Source organism: Oncorhynchus masou, chromosome 12 (genome assembly GCF_036934945.1).
Source record: "Oncorhynchus masou masou isolate Uvic2021 chromosome 12, UVic_Omas_1.1, whole genome shotgun sequence".
In the NCBI taxonomy this organism is placed as follows: domain Eukaryota; kingdom Metazoa; phylum Chordata; class Actinopteri; order Salmoniformes; family Salmonidae; genus Oncorhynchus; species Oncorhynchus masou.
The window spans coordinates 37226897-37248632 of NC_088223.1; the positions used below are offsets into that span (position 1 = coordinate 37226897).

The 21736-nt window shown below is 42.7% G+C and overlaps 2 long non-coding RNA genes across 2 annotated transcripts; both read right to left on the reverse strand.

Annotated features, from left to right (window-relative positions):
- Positions 1-5821: 5821 nt before the first annotated feature.
- Positions 5822-6736, reverse strand: LOC135549092 (uncharacterized). The gene is made up of 3 exons (XR_010456935.1): positions 6649-6736; positions 6459-6539; positions 5822-6368 (listed from the first exon to the last, which is right to left on the reverse strand). It is a non-coding gene; the product is annotated as an uncharacterized LOC135549092 (long non-coding RNA).
- A 301-nt stretch (positions 6737-7037) lies between these two features.
- LOC135549094 (uncharacterized) lies at positions 7038-7477 on the reverse strand. The gene is made up of 3 exons (XR_010456936.1): positions 7402-7477; positions 7227-7276; positions 7038-7107 (listed from the first exon to the last, which is right to left on the reverse strand). It is a non-coding gene; the product is annotated as an uncharacterized LOC135549094 (long non-coding RNA).
- Between the last annotated feature and the right edge of the window lie 14259 nt (positions 7478-21736).

A 21736-nucleotide genomic window follows, 5' to 3' on the forward strand; every position in this document is an offset into this window, starting at 1 on the left:
CATCACTACTCTGGACGGTTCTGACTTAGAATATGTGGACAACTACAAATACCTAGGTGTCTGGCTAGACAGTAAACTCTCCTTCCAGACTCATATTAAACATCTCCAATCCAAAATTAAATCTAGAATCAGCTTCCTATTTCGCAACAAAGCCTCCTTCACTCACGCCGCCAAACATACCCTCGTAAAACTATCCTACCGATCCTCGACTTCGGCAATGTCATTTACAAAATAGCTTCCAATACTCTATTCAGCAAACTGGATGCAGTCTATCACAGTGCCATCCGTTTTGTCACCAAAGGCCCTTATACCACCCACCACTGTGACCTGTATGCTCTAGTCGGCTGGCCCTAGCTACATATTCGTCGCCAGACCCACTGGCTCCAGGTCATCAATAAATATATGCTAGGTAAAGCTCCGCCTTATCTCAGCTTACTGGTCAATGTAACAACACCCACCCGTAGTACGCGCTCCAGCAGGTATATCTCACGGGTCATCCCCAAAGCCAACACCTCTTTTGGCCTCCTTTCCTTCCAGTTCTCTGCTGCCAATGACTGGAACAAATTGCAACAATCGTTGAAGTTGGAGACTTATATTTCTCTCACTAACTTTAAACATCAGCTATCTGAGCAGCTAACCAATCACTGCAGCTGTACATAGCCCATCTGTAAACAGCCCACCCAATCTACCTACCTCATCCCCATATTGTTTTTATTTACTTTTCTGCTCTATTGCACACCAGTATTTCTCCTTGCACATCTTTGTCTGCTCATCTATCACTCCAGTGTTAATTATCTCAATTGTAATTACTCCACGACTATTACCTCCTCACACCATTTGCACAAACTGTATATAGACTTTCTTTTTTCTATTGTATTATTGACTGTACGCTTGTTTTTTCCATGTGTAACTCTGTTGTTTGTGTCGCACTGCTTTGCTTTATCTTGGCCAGGTCGCAGTTGTAAATGAGAACTTACCTGGTTAAATAAAGGTGAAAACAAAATGTATTATTTAAGTTTAGGCGCAATTGAGATTGTGCATAAAGGTCCAGATTGATCCAGTGAAGCATGGCAATACTGGACAATATTTTGTATCAAGTTTGCCCAAATGTGCCGAATTAGTCAATTGATACATGTTCAAGTACATAACTATAGAGATCATACAACAATTGTATGGTAATACAAAATGTAAGTTTACAAACTCCCAGGAATGTCATAAATGATGGATCATTAGCTTATACACTAACTTTCACCCATCTGGATGGCTGGACAGGGTGGGTGTGGAACCAAAGACAGCAGGGGCTCAAACTGTAGAATCTAGTTCCTACATTTGAATATAAGAATGGATTTTATTAAACAAAACTATGCTACATTTTTATCAGGAACCCTCAGGGTGACAAATCAGAGCAGGATTACTGAATGTAAGTACATTATTTACCTTTTTTGTTGTTGTGTACTCTCCTCAAACAAGAGCATGGTATTTCTTCACTGTAATAGCTTGGGCAGTGCAGTTAAATTCTTGTTAATCGAAGATTTCTGCCCATATAAGACATGTCTATGTCCTGGAAAGTTTGCTGTTACTTACAACTGTCATGCTCATCACCACTATGTTTTTATGATCAATATTCCCTTTTGTCAATAACAGATTCTACACATCATGGCAACATACTTGACTGAAACATCTTTAAACATGTCTAGATTTTATTAGGGTGATGCTGTTGCCCATTTGTCCAGTGAGATATTCACTGTCCCACGCCTCCCCCACCCATTGTTCTCCCTCCCTCTTAGGATCTTGTTTGCAGACTTCTTCCTGGTTAACCTGCTCCTGTGGGTGGATGATTTCTTGGCAGCCATCCCCTTCGGCACAGTGGTGGCCATCTTGGCTTTGTGGTTTGGCATCTCCGTGCCCCTTACCTTTATGGGCGGCTAGCCTACTTCGGCTTCAAGAGGCATGTGAGTTTCACCTATTAATAACACTTTTTGTATGAATAACTCTTTCAGGGCATCTTACATCATGTGCATTTCCCTCGTGTTTGCAATTTATTTCACACTGGCAAAACTATCAGAGCAAATAGCACACTAACAAGGGTCTAACAATGTCTTGATGAGTTTTATGCTATTCTCTTTGCTCCAGGCAATTGATCTTCTGCCGAAGTTCGGGCGGTCTTCTGGCCATCGTCAATCTATTTTTCATGTTCCATTTGTTTTGTTTGGTTGTCGCAATCACCTGGTTTCAATCCCCTAATTACATGTTGTATATGTTCCCTCTGTTTCCCCCATTTCCTTGTCGGGAATTGTTTATTGTAAGTACGTGTGCTTTATGTACTGGTGCAATACGGGTTTTTGTGCCCATGTGTTTTGTTATTTTGTATGCCAGTACTTATGTACATTAAACGGCTCATGCCACCAGTTACGCACCCCTTGACAATCAGTCAGTGCGAACCAACCATATCACTCAGCAGATCCATAAACATTCCTTCTTCACCAAGCCCATGCCCGGATTTGTCATGGCGGGTATCCTGCTCCTTGGCTGCATCTTCATCCAGCTCTTCTTCATCCTCAACAGCATCTGGTAAGAACAAGGGGCATGTCTGCCACTCAAACATGAGCCTAAATTTGCCTAGTGGTGCTTGTATAAGGATTCCTAAAGAAAAAAAACAAGTAATTCATTGATTATTAATGTGTAACTAACATTTACAATCAAACTAATAAGTAAATACCTAATAATTTCTTTGAACTAATATCAAATTCAAGCTTTGCTGTAGGAGGGACTGGTGCACTTAACAAAATAGATGGCATCATGAGGAACGAAAATTATGTGGATATATTGAAGCAACATCTCAAGACATCAGTCAGGAAGTTAAAGCTTGGTCGCAAATGACCCCAAATGACCCCAAGTGTAACAGTATAACTTTAGTCCGTCCCCTCTCCCCTACCCGGGTTTGCAGAGCAAGGGGAACAACTACTTCAAGGTCTCAGAGCTAGTTACGTCACCGATTGAAACTCTATTAGCGCGCACCCCGTTAACTAGCTAGCCATTTCATATCGGTTACACCAGCCTAATCTCGGGAGTTGATAGGCTTGAAGTCATAAATAGCTCAATGCTTGAAGCACAGCAAAGAGCTTCTGGCAAACGCACTAAAGTGCTGTTTGAATGAATGCTTACGAGCCTGCTGCTGCCTACCACTGCTCAGTCAGGCTGCTCTATCAAATATAACATAGACTTAATTATAATATAATAACACAGCAATACGAGCCTTATGTCATTAATATGGTCAAATCCAGAAACTATCATTTCGAAAACAAAACATTTATTCTTTCAGTGAAATACGAAACCGTTCAGTATTTTATCTAACGGGTGGCATCCATAAGTCTAAATATTCCTGTTACATTGCACAACCTTCAATGTTATGTCATAATTACAAAAAATTCTGGCAAAGTAGTTCGCAACGAGAAATGAAATTCCTCTACAAGTTCATCTAACCAACTGTGTATAGGTTATTCAAAGTGTGAATAGTGTTACTTGAAACAGCGCTACACCAACAACATTTAACCCCCATTCTATTGATTTCAGTGTGAAGTCAGCTGATGTAAAAGGGCTTAAAAATACATTTGATTGATTGAAGTTTTTAACAAAAAAAAGTGTTGCATTACACTTACCGCGTGGCGACCCACTTAAAACAAAATGCAACAATTCAAAACGTAGGCCTAACTAGCTGTCGTCTACAAATTGTCCTCGAAAAAGTGATGTACACATTATTATACCCTCTGGGGTCCTGCATGAATGCCACCAACCACGCTATGATCCAACTAGTGGTCAGTATGCACTACAACACCCTCTCTCACATGAACGCCGCCAACCACGCTATGATCCAACTAGTGGTCAGTATGCACTACAACACCCTCTCTCACATGAACGCCACCAACCACGCTATGATCCAACTAGTGGTCAGTATGCACTACTATGCACTACTACGCCACCCTCTCTCACATGAACGCCACCAACCACGCTATGATCCAACTAGTGGTCAGTATGCACTACTACACCCTCTCTCACATGAACGCCACCAACCACGCATGATCAAACTAGTGGTCAGTATGCACTACTACACCCTCTCTCACATGAACGCCACCAACCACGCTATGATCCAACTAGTGGTCAGTATGCACTACTACACCCTCTCTCACATGAACGCCGCCAACCACGCTATGATCCAACTAGTGGTCAGTATGCACTACTACACCCTCGCTCACATGAACGCCACCAACCACGCTATGATCCAACTAGTGGCCAGTATGCACTACTACACACTCGCTCACATGAACGCCACCAACCACGCTATGATCCAACTAGTGGTCAGTATGCACTACTACACCCTCTCACATGAACGCCGCCAACCACGCTATGATCCAACTAGTGGTCAGTATACACTACTACACCCTCTCTCACATGAACGCCACCAACCACATGATCAAACTAGTGGCTCACATGCCACCAACCACACTATGATCCAACTAGTGGTCAGTATGTACAACACCCTCTCTCACATGAACGCCGCCAACCACGCTATGATCCAACTAGTGGTCAGTATGCACTACAACACCCTCTCTCACATGAACGCCACCAACCACGCTATGATCCAACTAGTGGCCAGTATGCACTACTACACCCTCTCTCACATGAACGCCACCAACCACGCTATGATCCAACTAGTGGTCAGTATGCACTACAAACCACACCCTCTCTACACATCACAGGAACGCCACCAAACCACGCTATGATCCAAATAGTGGTCAGTATGCACTACAACACCCTCTCTCACATGAACGCCACCAACCACGCTATGATCCAACTAGTGGTCAGGATGCACTACTACAACCTCTCTCACATGAACGATAACATTGGTTTCAGTGGGAAAGAAGGTAATTGGCTCAGACATGAATGGAAAACATGGCAAATTGAAAGTAAAATACCTCTATTAACTGAGTCTACAATGGCAGACTCTTAATGTACAGTACAGATAGTGAGAAGTTATATTCAAGACTGAAGTGGTCGACTTTATACTATATGCCTGCTCTTTAAATGATAGATTTGACCAGGTAAAACTATGATCCCTTATTGATGTCACTTGTTAAACCAACTTCAATTAGTGTAGATGAAGGAGACAGGTTAAAGAATGATGTTTCAGCATTGAGAAAACTGAGCCATGGATTGTGTATGTGTGCCATTCAGAGGGTGATTGGGCAAGACTAAATATGCAAGTGCCTTTGAACAGGGTATGGTAGTAGGTGTATCAAGAATGGTCCACCACCCAAAGGACATTATACAAATTTGACACAACTGTGGGAAGGAGTCAACATGGGCCAGCATCCCTGTGGAACACTTTTGACAGCTTGTAGAGTCATTACAGTATCACACATCACAATACAATGCCATAAAGTGTGGGCCTGTAAATCAACTAAACGTTGTTTATTTCCATATGCAAAGAATAAAGCATAATTGTTCATGTAATATTAGCCTCATAACTCCAGGAATAGGAAGTAGTGATGAAATGATCAAGTAAATGAAAAGACAGAGACAAATGCAATTGAAATACTAGTTATTTTATTTAAAATGTAAAATAATGTAGTGCATTTGTGTCTAGATCCCTGTTAGGTGGCAAAGTGTCGCAATAATCCTGTGGGGAGAGAAAACAAGAGAATACATTAATTCAATGGGTGTTAACTAATCAGGGTTCAGCGAAGCACTTCAAGTCCTCAATTCGAGAGAGAGAGAGATGGACAGAGAGAGAGTGAGATGTACAGAGAGAGAGAGAGAGAGATGGACAGAGAGAGAGAGAGAGAGAGAGATGGACAGAGAGAGAGAGATATGGACAGAGAGAGAGAGAGATGGACAGAGAGAGAGAGAGAGAGATGGACAGAGAGAGAGAGAAGGACAGAGAGAGAGTGGCCTTTCAGATCTCTGCAGTAGGACTACATGCTGGCCATGAGGCTCTCCAGGTGGTACTCCAGGAGGCTGGAGAGCTCAGCGACCAGAGACACTGGGTTAAAGTACCAGGCCAGCTGCTGCCCAAAAATGTCATCTAGCAGAGCCATCAGCCCACCCTGAAGAGAACACCACACAACACATAGATAATGGCTCTGAGTTACTAGCTTACCAAGAGGAAAGAGACAATGAGAGTTACTCCCTGTAAAATGTCATTGAAACCCTGTTATTCAGGAAAAAGTCAACTAGGAATAAGGAAGTCAACTCTTGACTCTTACATTGAGCAGCAGCAGGTATCTCTCAGCCTTTGGCTCAATGCTGGCAGCAGCGGGCAGGAAGGAGTGCAGGAGAGCGTACAGACGCTCCATGAACCCACCAGGGTGCTAAAGGAAACAGAGGAGGAGAGAAGAGAAATTGAAGTGAATTTGCTAATAGAGAGACATCAAAACATGTACCAGTGAGATGTTACTTACCACCATCAGGGACTTCTGAGCTGTCATCAACCCAAACAGCACCAGTTCAAAGAGGACATCTATCAGGTTAACATGATGGATCTAGGACAAGAAAATAGGAATGATTTCAAACAGATCAGATACTGTGATGTATAAAAGACATGCATGTGGAAGAACCCAAAGTGAGACATGAAAGAGTTAATGAACCCACCTTTGCCTCAGCCAGCTCCCGCTCAATGTCAATCTTCTTGGAGGGGTCACTCAGGTAGTCCACAAAGTCATTATAGGCACGGATGAATTCGGCCTCGTCCTATCACAAAGCAAAGAGCATTGATGTTAGTGAACAAAACACATTTCCCACTGAGGACGCCCTCTTTCCCTTGAATGAATAATGAGTTAGTGAGCTACCATGTGGTGGGCCTGAACCAGTGCACCCATTAGGACCTTTCCTGCCACAAACAGATAGTTGCTGCCCAGGGTGGAACCAAGCAGTGTCTAGAGAAGAGGGAAGAGTTAGGGTGAGACACCCATCTTCCTCTAGGAGACAGACAGGCAGAACAAGAAGATACAGAGAGAAAAAATAAAAGTGGGTCCACTCACAGTGAAGGCCTGGCGCAGGGAGACGAGCCTGAGGGCGATGTCCTCCACTCTCTTGGTGGTAAGGTAGAGGCTGTGGGAGGGAGGGAATGGAGCATGTCAACCATTAGAGTCAATGGGGATACAGCATGGTGACAACTGTCCTTCAGCATCTGACAAGCCCAGACTACACAGACATTTAGAGGAACTCACTTTAGCAGAGGAACCTCCCTCTCCTCAGGCAGCAGGTCCTCCTCCCAGCCCTACAACAACAGAACAAACATTCAACATCAGTGACCAATGCAATGACATGACAAACAATGGGTCAATGGAAGGACCTTAATGCTACTAGTCAATAGAATGTGTGGATGTGTGTCTAACATCTGACCTCATAGCAGTTATGGCCCTCAGGCTCTGGCTCGGTGAACTGCTGATTGGTGGGCGTAGAGACGGAGGCGGTCTCCGACCCCCCCGAGGAGGAGAGCAGCCCATCCAGCCCCATGTGGAGAGTGGCGTACACCACCGAGACATCAGTCTGCTGCTCCAAAAACACACACAACACACCTGTTTACCACACACGTTATTAGAAAACAGAGCAGATCTAATGGAAAAATGCCCAGTAATTGGTATTCTATATACATAGGAAACCGTTTATTTACCTGGTAGCAGCCAAACGTCACGTCCACAGACGTCTCGTGGCGGAGGTGAGACGCATACTGGGTCACCCTGCCAGCCACATACTGACAGAGAGAGACGACATGTTAAGGCCAAATGGAATAAGTGAAGAAAAGCCTAATCTAATACTATTTCAGTAGTATTTACATCTTACCTGGATCCAAGTGACGGACTGCACCTTGGTGGCACAGTAGGGGATGCCCTCTGGACTAAGTCTGGCTGTCTCCCTGGAGACGGCCCACACCAGTTGAGTCTCCAGCCCTCGAACCCTACTCACATGGTGCATCCTCACCACCACCTGCTGTGGAGAGAAACAACAAGTAACATCAACAAAACAACATCAGCCATCGCTGTAACATATTTCCATCTTGATCACATGACTCTGACAATGTAGATTAGGACTAGATAGTTACAAAGACACAGACCTGGGATCCCCCAAGCATGTAGGTGATAATGGGGCTGATGAACTGGAAAGTTCTCCAGGCGTTAGCCACTGGACCGGCATTGTTCTGCACAAGAGGGGGGTGACATTACAGTACATTCAGGTTAGAAACAGCAAACATTGTAACGGTGATGTGACTGTGTGTGGTTCTCTTACCCTGATCACAACAGGCCCACAGTACAGGGGGTTGAACCTAATCGGTGTCAGCTGCCAATTACCAGTGGCCTCCTAAAGCAGGCAACAAAGATTTTCAGAATTAATATGTGGGATACTTTATAAACATAAAACCCAAAACGTTCAGAAAATTATACCTCAAGGATAGTCAGCACATCTGGCACATTCTCGAGGATGATAGCAGCATCCTGGACATGAAGGATAACTGGCAGCAGTGGCACATCCAACTGGACCTCATCCAGTACAGTTGATTCTAAAAGTAGGAAAAGAAAAACAAACAATTATTAGGATGTAAAATGTAGCACGTACTAACGTCACTACAAGTAAAAGTTCAAAAGTGCATCGCTTTAGCAACAATTATTAAAGTTAACGTTAGCTTGCAAGTCTTTATTACAGACATACACAACATATCACAAATTACATTGTCAATGTCGAATGTGTTAAAATAAGAAGTTTAAAACTCCACGTACCCTCTTCGAAGTCGCTGTCGCTGTCCACCTCCCGACGATCGCGAACCCTGCAAAACGGAAAAAGACAACAAAAACAACCCACAAATGAATTTGAACAACCTGTCGACGCAGAAGGCTGCCGACGTCCTCCCAATCTCTCTGTCAATCTTGAAAAGCACCCAGGCATTTTCCAGTCGATGTTTCAATCTCAGGTCTCAAAAATCAGTCAAGTTTGTTGTTGTTGAACAGCAAATTGAAGTTGTTCTTGTTTTCGAATAGAAAACGTTCAATAGAACGCCGATATGTTCTAACGGTTAGATGTCTCATGGCAACACATATATTTGAAAATTGTTGTTTACTAAACTGACAGCTGTGTTGCCATAGAAATGAGTTTGGAACTCCATGGTTACCATTTAGAATCCTATACAATTCCTGGTCATCATTCTAATTCCATTGACCCTATTTTGTCACCAGAGGCATTCCTATGTTGTGTGTGTATAATCTAAAACTTAAAGACCAAATGTTTTTTTTAAGTCACTAGCTAGGTCAATGGCCCATTGAAATGTTTTAACTTGTTTCATGGAAGTTGTTGTTGAACTTCTGAAAGTCTAGGCTTTGGCTCAGTGGGCTATAAAGACTAGTGGAGCACAGACAACCAGGGTTAAAACATATGACCACATTCAGACAAGGGGGGCGAAGCCAAAGCCCACTGAGGTTGGAGAGCACTGTAGGATCTGCATAATAATCATACCTCTTTTATAAACAGGATATTATCATTGATTATGTCAAAATGTATGTATGAATAAATCTGATTTAACTTTTTCATGGCAGGTTCACCTTTTGAAGCCGGGTGAGGTTCCCAAAGCGTGCTGCGCACCCACCAAGCTTCTACGACCACAACAACAATGTGATGCTAATATATATATATATATATATATATATATATATTTAAATAAATAACAATATGATGCTAAAGAAGCATAGCAACATGGTGGTCAAGACCTGTGTATGCCTGTAACATCTGTGGTGGCCCATCTATTCTACATCATTTTAATAAACTTCACTACCATTGTTCCAAAAGATACACACAGGGTTGATAGCAATAATCTGGCAATATGAGGCTAAATAGTATGTATCTACACTGAACAAAAATATAAACGCAACATGCAACAATTTCAATGATTTTACTGAGTTATAGTTCATATAAGGAAATTGGTTCATTAAAATACATTCTTTATGCCCTAATCTATGGATTTCACATGACTGGGAATACAGATATGCATCTGTTGATCACAGATACCTTTTTAAATAAAGATAGGGTTGTGGATCAGAAAACCAGTCAGTATCTGGTGTGACCACCATTTGCCTCATACAGAGAGACACCACCTTAGCATAGAGTTGATCAGGTTGTTGATTGAGGCCTATGGAATGTTGTCCCGCTCCTCTTTGATGGTTTTGCGAAGTTGTTGGATATTGGCGGGAACTCATACCCATTGTTGTGCACGTCGATCCCGAGCATCCCAATCATGCTCAATGGGTGAGATGTCTTGTGAGTCTTCGATGTGCACTACTTCTTCTCCAAGCTACAGATCACCACCACTACCATCCTCTACTTGACCATGATAATGGTGTTCATATTCTTCCTCAACGACAGTGGCACACTACGCAAGGCTAGACTGTAACAGGTTTTTTCAGAGGAACTCAAACAGATATGGTGTATCCTGATTTTTACTTTACCAAACAGTACTGGAGCGTTTTGCAGACTTTGGCAGATTCATCAGCTGTTTCCGACTAACCCTCCCCATAGGAATCGAATCAGCCTTTTAATAAATGGAATTTGGACACCAAGCCGAGCTCGTTGAAAATATTGGTCTGTGTGCTCCTGAAGTACTGTGGCCCTGTGTTCTCTTTCATTTGTTTTGTTTTTAATGTATTTCTGGTACCCTCCTACCTGAGCGGAATGAGGCATGTGTGGCATTTCACTGTTAAAATCATCCCAGTGGGGAGATGAAACACCTGTGTGTTGAAAAGTCACATGCTCTAAGTCAGGGGTATTCAACTCTGACCCTACGAGGTCCGGAGCATTCTGGTTTTCTGTTCTACCTGATAATGAATTGCACACACTTGGTGTCCCAGGTCTAAATCAGTCCCTGATTAGAGAGGAGCACTGGAAAAAATGCAGTTCGAACTGGCTTCGAGGTCCAGAGTTCATTTTGAAGGCTCTACGTCATCTCTGCTCTACCAATGTGTTTCAATGGGCTGATGTGGGTAATACTAATACAGAGAACCATTGTAAAACATTTTGGCCTTTTTATGCCATTGTGTTAACCACCATTAAATCTGTAGTTTGAAGCATCTATTCTTCCGCACCCAGAAACCTGTTCCTTTTACTCTCTGTTCCGAACGCACTAGACGACCAGTTCTTATAGCCTTTAGTCATACCCTTATCCTACTCCCCCTCTGTTCCTCTGGTGATGTAGAGATTAACACAGGCACCCTCATAGATGTCATCCGGACCAACTTGCCCTCTAAATACACCTCTGCTGTTTTCAACCAGGATCTCAGCGATCACTGCCTCATTGCCTGCGTCCGTAATGGGTCAAACAACCACCTCTCATCACTGTCAAACGCTCCCTAAAACACTTCAGCGAGCAGGCCTTTCTAATCAACCTGGCACGGGTATCCTGGAAGGATATTAACCTCATTCCGGCAGTAGCGGATGCCTGGTTATTCTTTAGATGGGCTTTCCTCAGGCAAATAAATTCCCCCAACTTATTAAGCGAAGCTTGTGGAAGGCTACCCGAAATGTTTGACCCAAGTTAAACATTTTAAAGGCAACGCTACCAAATACTAATTGAGTATATGTAAACTTCTGACCCACTGGGAATGTGATGAAAGAAATAAAAGCTGAAATAAATCCTTCTCTACTATTATTCTGACATTTCACATTCTTAAACTAAAGTGGTGATCCTAACGGACCTAAAACAGGGAATTTTTACTTGGATTAACTGTCAGGAATTGTGAAAAACTGAGATTAAATATATTTGGCTAAGGTGTATGTAAACTTCTGACTTCAACTGTATATGTGTCATGCTTTCATCGGAAGAAGAATCATCGGACCAAAATGCAGCAGGGAACGAGATCATCTTTAATAAATGTACTGAACACTGAATAAACAAAACGAAAAAACGAAACAGTCCTGCAAGGTGAATAACACTAAACAGAAATTAACTACCCACAACCTAAGGTGGCAAAACAGGCCACCTAAGTATGATTCCCAACCAGAGACAACGAAAGACTGTCCCTCATTGAGAACCATACCTGGCCGAAACATAGAAATACAAAAACCCAGACATACAAACATAGAATGCCCACCCAAATCACACCCTGACCAAACAAAAATAGAAACATACAAAGCAATCTACGGTCAGGGCGTGACAATATGTATATATATCATTTTGCATCACTGTATTAGATATTCAACAATATCTAATGTTTATCAACTATATCTCCTGGTTAATTACGTTTTATAAAGTTGATGTTTTCAGCGCCCAAGTTTACTTCACACATAGACTATTGCAGCATAGATACTGGAGACTGAGACGGGATGGTCGGTGGATACTGTGGCCCGTCCGACGATACCCCCGGACAAGGCCAACCAGGCAGGATATAACCCCACCCACTTTGCCAAAGCACAGGCCCCACACCACTCGAGGGATATCAACAGACCACCAACTGACTACCCTGAGACAAGGCTGAGTATAACCCACGAAGATCTCCTCCACCGGACGAGTCCGAAGGGGCGCAAAACTGGACAGGAAAATCGTGTCTGTGATTCAACCCACTCAAGTGATGTACCCCTCCTAGGGACGGCATGGAAGAGCACTAGTAAGCCAGTGACTCAGCCCCCAGAATCCCAGTGGAGAGAGGGGAGGGCCAGGCAGAGAAAGCAAGGGCAGTTTGTCACTCCAGTGCCTTGCCGTTCACCTTCGCACCTCTGGGCCAGACTACACTCAATCATAGGACCTACTGAAGAGATGACTTTTCAGTCGAGACTGAGTGTGCCTCTCTCACATGGATAGATCATTCCATAAAAAGATCATTCCATAAAAATTGAGCTCTTTAGGAGAAAGCCATGCCTCCAGCTGTTTGCTTAGAAATTATAGGGACAATAAGGAGGCCTGCATCTTGTAACTGTAGTGTACATTTACGTATGTACTGCAGGATCAAATCGGAGAGATAGGTAGCAGCAAGCCCATGTAATGCTTTGTATGTCAGCAGTAAAATTATCCCTAGCCTAACAGGAAGCCAATGTAGAGAGGCTAGCACTCGAGTAATATGATCAAATTGTTGGGTTCTAGTCAGGATTTTAGCAGCCGTGTTTAGCACAAACTAAAGTTTATTTAGTTCTTTAGCCGGGTAACCGGAGAGTAGAGCATTGTAATATGACTAAAGCATGAATGAGCTTTTTGTAACGGCTGTTGGAATGAGAGGACCAAGGGGCAGCGTGGTATGTTTATATATTTATTTAATGAACACAGAAATAGCATAAATAACAACGTGAACGAACGAAACCAAAACAGTTCTGTCTGGTGCAGACACACAACAGAAAACAATCACCCTCAACTCAAAATAGGAAAACAGGCTACCTAGGTATGGTTCTCAATCAGAGACAAAGATTGCCAGCTGCCTCTGATTGGGAACCATACCAGGCCAAATACATGGAGATATAAAACATAGAACACAAAACATAGAATGCCCACCCCAAATCACGCCCCAAACAAACTAAATAGAGACATAAAAAAGGAACTAAGGTCAGGACGTGACAGTACCCCCCCCCCCCCCCCAAAGGTGCGGGCCCCAGCCGCAAAACCCGAAACCCATAGTGGAGGGTCTGGGTGGGCATCTGTCTGCGGTGGCGGCTCTGGCGCGGGACGTGGACCCTACTCCACCATAGTCTTGGCCCACTTAAGTGGCGCCTCGCCGCCGACCTCGGACTGGGGACCCTTGCAGCGGGCCCTGAATAGACGGGAGACTCCGGCAGCGCCGGAGTGAAGGGCGGCTCCTGCAGATCCTGACTGAAAGGAGGCTCCGGCAGATCCTGACTGACGGGCGGCTCTGGCAGCTCCTGACTGACGGGTGGAAAAAGGTCAAGAAAAAGGTCAAACGGTTCGTTAAAGCCAAGCCCACTCAAAATCGGAAAAGTCAATCTGCTTCCACCTTGAACAGAAATGGCACATCACGTCATAGTGAACGACCACTCCACTTTGTGGGGAATATGTCCACTAACCACGAATCTAAACGGCCATACCTGGAAACAGTCCTGGAGGACTGCTTAACTTGTCATGCGCTAATTGATTCGGGTGCGACAATATCACTCATCTCTCAAACATTGTTCGATTGTCTCAAAAGGGCTTTGAAGCCAACTAAACGTTGGTTAAAAGTGGAACGATGCGACACTAAACTTCGAGGGGTCACTCAGACTACCTCACCTCTCACATTGAGAGTCATGCTGAAACTACACTTCCAGGACGTATCGCTCGTTCACCCTGTGTATGTTAACAGCCTCGAAACTGTACTCCTGCTACTTGGAGCAGACTTGATGGATCGGTTACTCCCATTGATGGATTGGAAAACCAACTAGGAATGGTCACAGGCCACAGTGCCTTCTCCACTGACCACACTGTCTTCCCCTAACGCTAGCTGCAACGCAGTCATTCACGAGGGGTATCTGTTGAAAGCACCCCTTGGGAAAAAGACGTTTAGAAATCTCTTGGTGCAGAATCCGATCCAATGAGATATTACGATCCCGGAGTCGCCTCTTCACTGTTGACGTTTTGACTGGTATTTTACTATTACTATTAAATGAAGCTGCCAGTTGAGGACTTGTGAGGCTTCTGTTTCTCAAACTAGACACTCTAATGTATTTGTCCTCTTGCACAGTTGTGCACCGGGGCCTCCCACTCCTCTTTCTATTCTGGTTAAAGACCAATTGCGCTGTTCTGTGAAGGGAGTAGTACACAGCGTTGTATGAGATCTTCAGAGATCTTCGCATGGAATTGCCTTCATTTCTCAGAACAAGAATAGACTGACGAGTTTCAGAAGAAAGGTCTTTGTTTCTAGCCATTTTGAGCCTGTAATTGAACCCACAAATGCTGATGCTCCAGATACTCAACTAGTCTAAAGAAGGCCAGTTTTATTGATTCTTTAATCTTTAACAACAGTTTTCAGCTGTGAAATCATAATTGCAAAATGGTTTTCTAATTGTCACGTTCTGACCTTTATTTCCTTTGTTTTGTCTTTATTTAGTTGGTCAGGGCGTGAGTTGGGGTGGGCAGTCTATGTTTTGTGTTTCTATGTTTGTTTTCTGTTTCGGCCTAGTATTGTTCTCAATCAGAGGCAGGTGTTGTTAGTTGTCTCTGATTGAGAATCATACTTAGGTAGCCTGGGTTTCACTGTTGGTTTGTGGGTGTTTGTTTCCGTGTCTGTGTTTGTTACCACACGGGACTGTCTCGGTTTGGTTTTCGTTCATGTTCACATTTATTGTTTTGTATTTCTTAGTGTTCAGTTTATGTTTTATAATAAACAATATGGACACTTACCACGCTGCGTTTTGGTCCGATCTTCAGACGAAGAGGAGGAAATCTGCCGTTACACTAATGATCAATTAGCCTTTTAAAATTATAAACCTGGATTCGCTAACACAACGTGCCATTGGAACACAGGGGTGATGGTTGCTGATAATGGGCCTCTGTACGCCTATGCAGATATTCCATTTTAAAAATCAGCCGTCTCCAGCTACAATAGTAATGTAAAACATTAACAATGTCTACACTGTTTTTCTGATCAATTTTATGTTATTTTAATGGACAATTTTTTTATTTTTTTGCTTTTCTTTCCAAAACAAGGACATTTCTGAGTGACCACAAACTTTTGAACGGCAGTGTATGTAAATAAGGTATCTGTTTTTTTTAGATTTGCTAAAATGTAAAAAAAACAACAGTTTTCACGTTGTCATTATGGGGTAATGTGTGTGGATTGCTGATTCATTTTTTGGAATACTTTCCTAAGTCACTGTATCTAGGGGTGTGGCTCAGAAAACCAGTCAGTATCTGGTGTGAACACCATTTGCCTTATGCAGCGCAACATCTCCTTCACATAGAGTTGATCAGGCTGTTGATTGTGGCTTGTGGAATGTTGTTCCACACCTCTTCAATGGCTGTGCGAAGTTGCTGGATATTGGCCGGAACTGGAACACGCTGTCGTACACGTCGATCCAGAGCATCCAAAACATGCTCAATTGGTGACATGTCTGGTGAGTATGCAGGACATCGAAGAACTGGGACATTTTCAGCTTCCAGGAATTGTGTACAGATCCTTGCGACATCAGGCTGTGCATTATCATGCTGAAACATGAGGTGATGGCGGCAGATGAATGGCACGACAATGGGCGTCAGGATCTCATCACGGTATCAAATTGCCATTGATAAAATGCAATTGTGTTCATTGTCCGTAGCTTATGCCTGCCCATACCATAACCCCCCGCAATTTTGTGGCACTCTGTTCACAACGTTGACATCAGCAAACTGCTCGCCTATACGACACCATAAACGTGGTCTGCGGTGGTGAGGCCAGTTGGGCGTACTGCCAAATTCTCCAAAACGACATTGGAGGTGGCTTATGGTAGAAAAAGTAACATTCAATTCTCTGGCAACCTCTCTGGTGGACAATCCTGCAGTCAGAAAGCCAATTACAGGCTTGCTCAAAATTGTTGACATCTGTGGCATTGTGTTGTGTGACTAAAACTGCACATTTTAGAGTGGCCTTTTATTGTCCCCAGCACAATGAGCACCTGTGTAAAGATCATGCTGTTTAATCAGCTTCTTGATATGCCACGTCTGTGAGATGGATGGATTATAATGGCAAATGGGAAATGCTCACTAACAGGGATGTAAACAAATGTGTACACAGAAATGAGGTTTTTCTGAGTATGGAACAGTTCTGGGATCTTTCATTTCAGCACATGGGACCAACATCCTACATGTTGTGTTTATATTTTTGTTCAGTGAGATGAATCACTGTACCGAGTGTTGAAAGGGTTTCTTGACTGTGACTGAAATGGACCTGTTCCTTTAAGCATCACTCTACGATGTGCATACCATCAATCAATAATACGAAGCTAAGAAAAAGCATTTGTATACAATGTGATAGCAAAAAGATAAACATCGGGAGCAATAGCCAGGACCAGATTAAGAAATCATAAACCACGGGGCTTTGTTTAAAAAAAATGTAAATAAACAAAAACAAGGACGTGTTATGTATGTGATTATTATTAAATTGTATTTTAAAGGCATGGACATAGCTGGTGTAGCATCTTTTAATGTTAGTTGGGTCATTCCTACTATGCGTAGCCTTTTGGACCTCACAATTGTTTGAAAAAGTTATATCTTCAAAAAAATAAAAGTATTCTAAAAAAATAAAAAAATAAAAAAGGACATGTTTGACTTTCAGAAAAACATATGGGTCAAGCTCAGGCACTTAAATGTTTAAATTGGGTCATTACCACCACAACAACAAATTACATGATAATAACATAGTTTCAAAAGTTTGTTCTTGGTTACCATGGATGTGAATAGTGACAGTGGAGCACATGGATGTCATAAATCAATCAAGAAGAAGACAATGACATATATTTGTATATATAGTGTATGTGGACACCCCTTCAAATTAGTGGATTTGGTTATTTCAGCCACAGCCATTGCTGAAAGGTGTATAAAATTGAGCACAAAGCCATGCAATCTCCATTGACAAACATTGGCAGTAGATTGGCCGGTATTGAAGAGCTCAGTGACTTTCAACGTGACACCGTCATAGGATGCCACCTTTCCAACAAGTCAGTTCATCAAATTTCTCTCCTGCTAGAGCTCCCCCGGGTCAACTGTAAGTGCTGTTATTGTGAAGAGGAAACATCTTAGAGCAACAACGATTCAGCCGCGAACTGATAGGCCACACAAGCTCACAGAACGGGACCGCCAAGTGCTGAAGCATGTAGTGTGTAAAAATGGTCTGTCCTCGGTTGCAACAAACTACCTAGTTCCAAACTGCCTCTGGAAGCAATGTCAGCACAAGAACTGTTCATCTGGAGCTTCAGGAAATGGGTTTCCATGCCCGAGCAGCTGTACACAAGCATAAGATCACCATGCGCAATGCCAAGCCTCGACTGGAGTGATGTAAAGCTAGCCGCCATTGGACTCTGGAGCAGTGCAAACATGTTCTCTGGAGTGTTGAATCACGCTTCACCATTTTTCAGTTCAACGGACAAATCTGGGTTTGGTCGGATGCCAGGGGAACGCTACCTGCCCCAATGCATAGTGCCAACTGATAAGTTTGGTGGAGAAGGAATAATGGTCTGGAACTGTTTTTCATGGTTTGGGCTAGGCCCCTTAATTCCAGTGAAAATAAATCTTAACACTACAGCATACAATGACATTCTAGACGATTCTGTGCTTCCAACTTTGTGGCAACAGTTTGGGAAGGCCCCTTCCTGTCTCAGCATGACAATGCCCCCATGCACAAAGCGAGGTCCATACAGAAATGGTTTGTCTATATCGGTGTGGAAGAACTTGACTGGCCTGCACAGAGCCCTGACCTCAACCACATCGAACACCTTTGGGATGAATTGGAACAATGACTGCGAGTCAGGCCTAATCGCCCAACATCAGTGCCTGACCTCACTAATGCTCTTGTGGCCGAATGGAAGCAATTCCCCACAGCAATGTACCAACATTAGAGGAAAGCCTTCCCAGAAAAGTGGAGGCTGTTATAGCCGCAGGGTGGACCAACTCCATAATAATGCCCATGATTTTGAAATGAGATGTTTGACAAGCAGGTGTCCACATGCTTTTGGTCAGGTAGTGTAAATAAAACGAAATCAGACAAGATCCTATAAGATAAGAGAAAAAAGATACCTCAAAACAAAAGAAAGTGGTGAACTGAAACCCATCTCACAACTTTCCCAGTGAGGAAAAAAAGGGGGAAAAAGGAAGCAACGGAAAATAAACCAATGTAACAGAAGATCAACTATCCAGAAAAGAGTGGTTATGGAGTCATCCCTGTCAAGGAACACACCACCAAAATCACCTGAAGTCTTACAGCTACACAATGATGACCTATCTGCCCCTCAAATGACTCCAAATCTATGTAATTGTTTTGGCCCACAGACTGTGATAATTCAACAGAGGCAGACAAAGCACAACCTTCCACTTCAACCTGCACAGCATCACAGCCATATCCTAGAGCAAATCAGCCCATTGCAGACATATATGAGGGACTGATTGGAAAGTGGTGTGTTGTGAAATAGGATGAAGATCCTTACCCTGGTATTATACAAGATGTTGATGCAGAGAGCTGTGCTCTAGTCAAAAGTCATGTGGGAGCCAACCAATTATTTTGGCCAATGAGAGAGGACATTGTACAGTATGATATCAACCAGGGAATGTGCTTGGGCTTGTCCCCGAGCCTCATCCAGAGACAAAATGGCATGTGATGCTTGATGGCGCAGTCTGTGAGGAAATTTGGTCTCGTTAAGCAATAGAGTGCATTAAGGGCAAAACCTAATCTTGCATGAGCACACACCTGTCTCATGAGTCTGAATCAATAGACTCCAGTGAACAATCATGTGTTTAATAATGTCAACCAGTGTTTCCAACCTTGTATGTGTATTTATGCCTAATGTATTGAATCCCAAATTGTTCTAAAATATGCTGTTTTTTGAGGTTTTGAATGGTCTGTTCTATATCTTCAACAAAATTAAACATGTACAACTGTGACAATGTTTAATGGAATTTTCCATCTGTTGTTTTATATGAAATGTCATTTCCACCACACTAAGTCAGGAAAGGGTGTATTAAATTACAATTGATTTTGATGATTTTTCCCATATGTGAACCTTATATGTACAGTGGGGCAAAACATTATTTAGTCAGCCACCAATTGTGCAAGTTCTCCCACTTAAAAAGATGAGAGAGGCCTGTAATTTTCATCATAGGTACACTTCAACTATGACAAACAAAATGAGAAAAACCCCCAGAAAATCACATTGTAGGATTTTTAATGAATTTATTTGCAAATTATGGTGGAAAATAAGTATTTGGTCAATAACAAAAGTTTATCTCAATACTTTGTTATATACCCTTTGTTGGCAATGACAGAGGTCAAACGTTTTCTGTAAGTCTTCACAAGGTTTTCACACACTGTTGCTGGTATTTTGGCCCAATCCTCCATGCAGATCTCCTCTAGAGCAGTGATGTTTTGGGGCTGTTGCTGGGCAACATGTACTTTCAACTCCCTCCAAAGATTTTCTATGGGGTTGAGATCTGGAGACTGGCTAGGCCACTCCAGGACCTTGAAATGCTTCTTACAAAGCCACTCCTTCGTTGCCCGGGCGGTGTGTTTGGGATCATTGTCATGCTGAAAGACCCAGCCACGTTTCATCTTCAATGCCCTTGCTGATGGAAGGAGGTTTTCACTCAAAATCTCACGATACATGGCCCCATTCATTCTTTCCTTTACACGGATCAGTCGTCCTGGTCCCTTTGCAGAAAAACAGCCCCAAAGCATGATGTATCCACCACCATGCTTTACAGTAGGTATGGTGTTCTTTGGATGCAACTCTGCATTCTTTGTCCTCCAAACACAACGACTTGAGTTTTTACAAAAAGTTATATTTTGGTTTCATCTGACCATGTGACATTCTCCCAATCTTCTTCTGGATCATCCAAATGCTCCTTAGCAAACTTCAGACGGGCCTGGACATGTACTGGCTTAAGCAGGGGGACACGTCTGGCACTGCAGGATTTGAGTCCCTGGCGGCGTAGTGTGTTACTGATGGTAGGCTTTTTCCATTTCCTAATAATTGCTCCCACAGTTGATTTCTTCAAACCAAGCTGCTTACTTATTGCAGATTCAGTCTTCCCAGCCTGGTGCAGGTCTACAATTTAGTTTCTGGTGTCCTTTGACAGCTCCTTGGTCTTGGCCATAGTGGAGTTTGGAGTGTGACTGTTTGAGGTTGTGGACAGGTGTCTTTTATACTGATAACAAGTTCAAACAGGTGCCATTAATACAGGTAACGAGTGGAGGACAGAGGAGCCTCTTAAAGAAGAAGTTACAGGTCTGTGAGAGCCAGAAATCTTGCTTGTTTGTAGGTGACCAAATACTTATTTTCCACCATTATTTGCAAATAAATTCATTAAAAAATCCTACAATGTGATTTTCTGGATTTTTTTTCTTCTCATTTTGTCTGTAATAGTTGACGTGTACCTATGATGAAAATTACAGGCCTCTCTCATCTTTTTAAGTGGGAGAAGTTGCACAATTGGTGGCTGACTAAATACATTTTTGCCCCACTGTATATCTTGACAGTAAAATAAGCAAGGAGATAGACCAGATGCTTTTCAACTTTCTCTGGAGAAACCATACCCATTACATTAGGAAAACTGTTGTAATGGACACTTATGAGAAGGGTGGACTTAATTTTCTGGACTTTACTACTGTAAATAATACTTATAAGATTAATTGGATAAAACAATTCCTAAGAAGACCCACTTCTATCTGGAATTCTATTCCTCATCATGTCTTCTCTACTTTTGGTGGCCTTAACTTCATGTTGTTTTGCAATTATAATATTGACAAAATTCCAGTGAAACTTTCTGCTTTTCATCAGCAGGTTTTGTTGTCATGGTTCTTAATTTATAAACACAATTTTTCTCCACGCAGATATTATATATGGAATAATCGGCATATTTGTAAAAAAATACTTCTTTGTTTTTAGAATATTGATTCCGAAATAATATCCTATTGGTGAGCCAACTGGTAAATGCAGAGGGTCTTTTACTCAGTTATAAGGAATTCTTATCACTTTACAAGGTCCCTGTTAACCTAAAGATTTTGCAATTGTTTAGGCGCCATTCCCTCAGGTGTTGCTC